This window comes from Pinus tabuliformis, chromosome 8 (genome assembly GCF_031772625.1).
Source record: "Pinus tabuliformis cultivar Carrire ecotype Pingquan chromosome 8, CPIR1, whole genome shotgun sequence".
Taxonomy (NCBI): domain Eukaryota; kingdom Viridiplantae; phylum Streptophyta; class Pinopsida; order Pinales; family Pinaceae; genus Pinus; species Pinus tabuliformis.
Genome location: NC_142294.1, coordinates 1,578,826,311 through 1,578,834,822, shown reverse-complemented (window position 1 = coordinate 1,578,834,822; position 8,512 = coordinate 1,578,826,311).

Here is an 8,512-nt window from a genome sequence, read left to right as displayed (position 1 = left end):
TCTCTGTGGGGAGGCTAGTATTACTGTTCCATCCCTTCTTCACTCTCTGTTTTCATTACTTCTCCTCTGCTGGCCGCCTTCCATCTTCCAAACTTGCCCCTACAGCACGCCCCCCTCGGGCCCATTCTCCCTTATCTTCAGTATTCTCCCTTCAAACTTGCGCGCCATCATCCGGCCTCTTTTATATTTCTCTTTTGTTGCTCAGAAAGTGAACTCTGCTAACACGCCCCCCTCTGGTCCATTCTCCCTTATCCTCAATATTCACCCTCCAAGCTTGCGCGCCATCATCCGGCACTACTTATACTTCTCTTTTGTCGCTCAGAAAGTAAGATCTGCTGTCTTTCTTGACCGGGTCTTCCAAATCAGTCTGCAAAACTTTTCTAAAATCTTCAAAATCCTCACCGCCTACTGGACCTTTTCCCCTTTTTGCTTCATCCTCTCCATGGCACGCAGTGAGGACTGTCTGCACTGTGCAGACCTTCAATTTGAGCTGGAAGAAATAAGGACCCAACAATCACTGATAGAGGAAAAACAAGGGCTGCTTGCTGCAAGGCTAGAAGAGCATGACAGGCGTCTCGATGAGCACAGTAGAAGACTTTTTGAACAAGATCGCATCAACACGGAGAAATACAAAGCAGAAATTCAGCTCTTCATGCACAGGGTCTCCTCTCTCCGAGACCAATTCGAGCAGCTCTCCAATCGCTGTGGCCATGTTGAGGAATCGCTCGCCATTCTGAAATCCTGGATGGACAAGCACCCCAATGCCACTAGCTCCTCCAGCGCAAACCAGGGAGTCAAAGATGAGAATCCAGAAGAATCAACAGCGAGACACATTCAACACATAATGATCGATTGAATGAAAGTCAAATGCATCTTTTTGTTATCCTCTTTCATCAGAATATATACTAGTACCATCTCTAGCAGTAGTAAGGAAAAAAGTAGACTAAGGACCAAGGGGGCAGCCTCATTTTGTGAACCCCTGGTCTCCTCTCAATCTGCGAACTTTATGTACAAAGAGGGATTTAGACCCTCGTTTTTTTTCAGAAGATAATACATAGCAACCGACTTTTTCAAAAAAAAAAGAAAGAAAGGTATCTACAATAAAGTTGTTGATATGCTTCCTAGGTCTATTGTTAGTGAAACTACTTTACTCAAGAATAATTATGTTTTACATGAAAGTTATATTGAGCAATATGCATCAGATAATGACTTTCAAGATGTTTATGCAAGCTTGAGTCAAGGTAACCAAGTAGAGGAATTGGATTATCATTTGCATGATAACTTGTTGTACCATCTTGGAAAGATTTGTTTTCCACAGGGAGAAAGATTTAACATCCTAAGAGAGGCACATATTTCTCTTATTGCTGGTCATTTTGGTGTAAGTAAGATGGTGGCACATCTACAGATGTATTGTTATTGGCCTTGTATGCTTGAAAGTGTGTCTCGTTTTATTAAAGGATGTTCATTATGTGCAATCAATAAGCCTAACAATAGGAAGTTAGGATTGTAAACACCACTTCCGGTTCCTTCATGACCGTGGGAGAGTGTTTCTATGGATTTTGTAGGAGGTCTTCCATCATCAAAAAGAAGTCATGATTATTTGTATGTAGTTGTGGATAGGTTCAGCAAAATGTGTATTTTGATGCCATGTAAAAAACAAGTTACAACTAGATAAACTGTTCAGTTATTCTTTCAGAATGTTTGGGTGCATTTTGGATTGCCTACATCCATTGTTAGTGATCAAGATTCTCATTTTGTTGGGAATTTTTGGTCAAGCTTATGGGGATTCAAGGAAACCAAGATGGAAAAGAGTACAATGTTTCATCCACAAACATATGGTGAAATAGAAGTGGTGAACAAAAAAGTGATACATCTTCTTCGTGGGTATTGCAACAAGCATCCTAAGTTGTGGGATGAACATTTGCACTATATTCAACATGCTTACAACCGAGCCAAGCACTCTTCAACTCAAACTTCGCCATTTGAGGCATGATTGGGATACTTGCCTAAATCTCCTTTGGATTTTATTTTTGGCAAATATGTTGCTATTGAAGGTCATAACAACATAGGCAAAGCAAGGAAGTTCATTGAACAAATCCAATTAGTACACCAAAAGGTTCAAGAACAACTTGAGAAAAGCCAAGGCAAGTACAAAGCAAGGCACGATAAGCATCGTCAAGATCACAAGTTCCAAGTTGGAGATGAAGTTTGGCTTCACATTAACAAAGATAGGTTCCAAGGAGAAGTTAAAAAGATAAAACCAATTAGATATGGCCCATTCAGAATTTTGGAAAAGTTTGGTAACAATGCCTTCAGGTTGGATTTGCCTTCATATATGCAAATTTATGTTGTTTTTAATGTTGAGAATTTAAGGTTGTATGAGCCTCCTTTGATTGAAGTTCAAGGAGAGAATATTCAAATTCCATAAATTGAAAACTTTTCTCCAGAATTCCTTGAAGAGCTTCAACAAGACACTATACTTGAGAAAAGAACAAGGACATCAAAAAGGGGAGGCATCGATTACCTTTGAGTGGGGCTCAAGGGTACAAATCCTTTAAAATCCAAATGGATAGAGGTTGGAAAGGTGAGGGAATTGTACCCTGACCTGCTGGACAATTGAAAGTGATCATTTTGGGGTCCAAAAGGCTTCAGTGGGGAGGAGTGATCAGGGGCTCAAAATTAGGCTCAAAAATCAAAGTGTCAGAATCTCTATAAGCTTAGCTTCATATTGAAGAGCTTGTCATCCTGATTCCAATGGTGCGAACGACACTTGAATCCGATCTCGTATGAAAAAGTTAGAGTAAGTCAAATTTCAGGTTTGACTTGGACAGATGGCAGGAAAAGATGATGTGGCAGGGCTCTTCAGCGAATGGGGAAGCGCCAAGTGGCAAGCTGCCATTGGTCCTTGCATTTCACAAATCACATGTTGTAGGTGGGTCGGCATTAAAAATCAGCCCCAGAACAAGCTAGGGTGTGATGCGATAATCGCAATCACACATCGCAATAGGGCAGGAAAAAAGGCATTAAAGAATTGGCCCTCGAGCAGGGAAGGGTTGTGATGCGATAATCACAATCGCACACCGCATAAAACAAAGTCCCACATATATAATACCACTGGAAATCCGCTGATTGCAAATTGCGAAAGGATCCCGGGTGCGATAAGTTTATGAGTTCCGTTTAATAGTCCCGTTGGGTCTACCATATCGCAATCACACATCGCCCCGCCGCATTCACAAACCATAAGCCCGCCGATTCTCACCGATTGTGATTTATGATGGGATAGTGGGTGCTGACAGGTTATGGACCGCTGCACAGCAAAATTTTAGCTCAGTTAGTGCTTTTTGGAGCTATTTGTAGCATCATATCGGATTTTGAGCAATTTGTGGAGCGAATGGTGGGAAAACTAGGAGAGGTCATTACTTCTTCACTTTTCCACCAAATTGAATGCAAAAAGAGGCTAAATAGCCATTTTTGGACATTCTGGATTGATTGGAGCAGGTTTCAGAAACATTTGAACATTGTAAACACAATTTTTTACACTTTTGAGCATAATAGAGAGACCCAAGCCATTGGAAGCTGGACCAAGGATACGCAGCCCATGAGGGATGAACTCCTTTATCATGTGCTTGTTGTAATGTGTTATTGATGATGTTCTATACATGTTTATGTTGTTGTTCAGTTTCTTATTTATGTTAAATTGCTAGTAAAATTAACATAAAATATCTTCATTTCACTTCTAAAAATTAATGAATCCTTTAGCACAACGAAATCATTTTGTTTATAATCTGAGGAGGATCTTAGCACCGCAATATAATATTCTAAATCAGATCACTCATCTACATGAAAATATTTTCCTCATTCCTAGATTTCTCTAACAAACCAATTATGCCCTTCTAGTCAACTTATAATTCTTCATGTATTCTCTAGTTGGAAGCCAGATCATTGGATAATGAAAGTTCAATCCAATCCAATTGTTTCCACACCTCTCCATGCATTTAATATATTTATGCACTCTTTCCAATTCTATTGTCATATTTAAGGGATTGAAGGGGCCTTCTATTTGTATATCTTTCTCAGCTTGCTTCCACCTTTCCACAAATCCTTCCAGGACTGGTTTCTCCATTATCTCATTTTATGCCTTATAATGTGTGATGGTTACTTGTCTATTCTTGGATATAAATTTTGCATGTTGGGGAGAGAAAGTCCATTACTGATGAATGCCAAGGACTTGAAAGGGCATGTGGTACTCTCCTCTAACCCAAAGATTTTTGTAAAAAATATATTTTGTGCAACTTTATGGGTTGATTTCCAAGCAACATGGTTACTACGGTACAACACAAATTCTCTAAATTGTGCATCCCCTACAAAATGACTGGTGTTCCAAATGGGATCATGGAATAACATAACATTGAGGAATACTTGGTAACCAACTTTTAATTGTTTCTTTTGCAGATACCAGAGATACATTAGCATATATAAATATAATTCAAAAGTATTCATACAAGTGAGTCATTTAGCATGTAACACATGAAGATACTAGATATAAGTGGAAACTTATAAATCGAAAACATCATAAATCTTTGGTTGAAGTGATGTGAAGGCAAGCTCCTACTCCCTTATTACGTAAAAAATTTTGTAGGCTCCAACCTACAGGAGGTTGCAACCTCGATTTCTTTTGCAAGCTTCAACTTGCAAGGAAGTTCCTACTACCACATATTTTCTGCATGTTACAACCCATAGGAGGCTCCTACCTCAACAAGCTTCAACTTGTTCGTTTTTAAGCTACAACTTGAAGGGATCCTACAATCCCCTAATCAAATTACAAATCAAATTTGTTGGTTACATGGCCTTTATCTCTATTATGAAATTAATTTTTGTCCTCTTTTCTGTTGCTTATCCTCTCTACTTCTCTTCTTCAATTTTGCTCCACTTATGCTTATCTTTCATTTTCTCTCTTCTCCTTACCAGGTTGTTCAAGAGCTCTCTCATACGAATGTTCAATTAAAAAAAACTCAATTATCATTCAACAATGCATCTTTTATAGGCATGGCTCTTTGATTGATTGAATTCTATGTAGGAATTCAAAATGAGATGTTGTCTCTTGGTATTCCAATACTATTTGCATCTCAACCTCTTATTTTTTAGCTGAGGCTCAAAATAAGACAAATTTTCTTTGTATTTCTTGCACATTCGGAGAATCATGGTGAAGCATCAATTATTGCATAAGACAAGGCTTTGATGGCCAAATATTTTGTAACGTAGGTTAGTTGAAGATATGGCACATTACTGTCTAGGGCAACATAATCTAAATAGTATATGACCAACATTATAACTCTATTCCTAATAGCAATATGCGTGTTACTTTTGTAAAAATGGCCAAATATATAAATGATTTTGTACAACTGATTATGTTTAATAAAATTGATATGTTCTTCAACCTTTGTTCTTTGATTCTTTGGTTCTTCAAGCTTTGTTATTTGGTTCTTATGTGCCAAATTTTCATTTTGTTTGAAGGATAAAACATCAAAGAAAAATAAAATCAATCATCAAAGGAAAAGCATCAAAACCTTTACACATCACATCACTTAATCAACCTTTGCACTTCACATCACTTAATTAGACTTTGCACTTAACATCACTTAATCAACCCTTGCACGTCAAGCAATCAACAATAGCAATCAACCTTGCAACATCAAGCAACCTTAACATTAACAACAAACTCATTAACATGACTCATGACCATGATCATTTGACATCATTTCCAACATTTCCAACAATAATCATTCTAATAAATTTCACAGAGGAGTTTCTTCTCCTCAATGGTATATGCATAGTAGGCTTCCAAAAATGTGGTTGGGCTTGTGATTTCAAATGGCTTACTATCCATTATGGCTATTTTCTAAAACATTATGATTTTTCTTGCAAAAACATGTTGTAATGTGGAGAAGGGGCTCTTATACTAAGTGTAAATTTAATAGCAAGCCAAGTTGTATTTTCTTTATTCCCAACCCCTTCACTCATCTCTCCAACTGAAAAACCCTTCCTCTTTTCTTCTCTTGCTTCCTCCCATATATTCATGTGGGTTTCATAGAATTCAGCCCACCTTTCTCTCATTCTTTTGACAATTTGGTGATTCTCTTTAATGGGCATCACTCCCTCCTCATATGAGGCCAACAATTGGTTCCATCTATCATCTTTTGCCTTTACCCACTTATCTGGGGTATCCACTTGTGTGTCCTTATCCTCCATTGTTTTCTGCTCATTCTGCGCGATCATATCAATCGAGGGAAGTATGAGGTATGTTGTTTGAAAAACTATTTGTTGTGTTTCTCTCCTAGGGGTGTAAGTTCTCTCCTTAGTTGCAGTGTAAGGTTCCCCTTCAACCAGGGAAATTGTTACATGGGAAAGGTGGTCAAGCTTCTCAAAGGACCGCATTTCCTTAGGTTCATCCCTTAATGTTTTAATAGTAACTTGAAGCTTCCTATTTTCCATCTCTAATATTTTATTCCTTCTTAAAAGAGATGTATATAATGGAAAATAACATAAGGCACTTACTTTATTGAGTTTCCTAAGTTTGGGTGTTGTAACAATGGTCTCTTCTGGAACAATAGTTTATTTGTCTTCTTCCTCCTTTGAATAGACTTCAAAGATAGTAATAAGGCCTTCCCCCAAATCTTCTCTTACTGGTTTTGGTATTACAATAATATTTTATGTTCTCAACTCCTCATCAACTATTAGTCATCCTCCATCTCACATGTTGATTCTTGTGTGTTAGGAAGGGATTTTGCTTCATACTTCACTACTGGTTCTAGTGGAGCAGTGTATATCTCTCCTTGTGGTGCAACTCCTTCACCTTCCACCCATACCAATTCTTGTGATCTAGCAATGGTTCATTGTTGTATTTTCTAAGTTGTAACCACATGGGTGTACCTAGTTCTCCTTTTCCTAGGGATTCGCACATAAGTTGGCCTCTTTGTCATTCTCCTTAATCACTTGGTATTGGGTTTACGACCTATCATCTCCACATCGTTTTCATCATCATTATATGATCCAGGTGGATATTGGTGGCCACCTGCCTATTCCCCGTGGATCTCCACAATTGTTTCTTTTAGTTTTTCAGCTTCCTTAATTGTAGCACAGTTTACTATTTTTGGCAGTTTTTCGGGTCCTGAACTTTCGAAGCCGTTTTGAGGCCCCAAACGATGTTTTTTTTGCAATATCGCTTGTAGACATTTTCATTTAATTTGAGTTTTTAGTTGTAGTCCTCGAAGAGATCTTTGCAACGAGCTATCATGTGCGTCAAATGGAGATAATATGACCAAGTTACGACCCCGAGAAGTTGGCTACCCAACTAACCCCAACGGGGCCCATAAACTCTTGGTGTTACATCTCCTCGAGTTATGGTCTTGTTTGTTTAGGGTTTATCTTATTGTTCAATGATAAAAAATCCCTTGAACCTAATTGTAACTAAGTTCGGAGGCATGTAGCTGCCACATCTTTTCTCAGATATAAGCTATCATTTCCCGAGCTAGTCTCATTTCCATTCTGTTTGTAAGCATATTTCCTTATTTGATATTAATGAAAGATAGTGTTATCTCTGCTGCATCTCTGTATTTATGGTTATATATGTAATTTGTTGTGTTCTTGTTTAAATTCGGATCAATGGTATCAGAGCAGTTTGCTCTTTCTCTGTTTTTCATTGGATGTCCCCAATGAGGTCAAGATATAAGGAATTAGGGCTCGAATTGGTCAAACCTTTGCAAGACCAGCCTCAGAAATCCCGACGGCCTCCCATGGGGGAAGAAAAGAAAGAAGAGGGAGCAGGATATCCTATCAAAATATTGCTCGAGGAGGCCCTCGAGAAACAAAGGAACACGATGATGGATAACTTTACTCAGATCCTTCAACGTTGCCCACCGACGACGCATCCACATCCACTCTAGAGGCTCCACACCTTTTAAGGTACAAGTAAACTTAGACATTAAGATATTTGAGGGCCAAATAGATGCAGACGCAGTAGATAAATGGTTGAATCTACTACAAGAATATTTTTATGTTCATGATTTTTCCAGCCGAGAAAAGATTACTTTTTCTCTTCTCAAAGCCGCCCCCATGTCAAGGACTGGTGGGAAACCTATTGTGAGCAGAAGGATGAAAGTACGACCTCAGCAGCTCACGCCATCAAGGAGCAGTACTACCTTGTCAGGAGCTACGAGGAAAAATACATAAAGTGGACCACGATACGATAGGGAAGGGACCAAGATGTGCCGGAGTTTACCAATGTTTTTCATACTCTTCGCATGAAGTTGGGTATCAAGGATTCTGAGAAATATTTGGTATTGGTGCCTACATAGATACATTCAGGATGAGATGGAGATCCTGGAAATCTCGTCGCTCAGCACAACATACCGATACGCTGTCAAGATCGAGCATAAGTTTAAACAAAAGAAGTGAGACTTTGAATCTGTGAATCCGGAGCAAGGGAAAGGTGCCCCCAAACTGTAGGATAAAG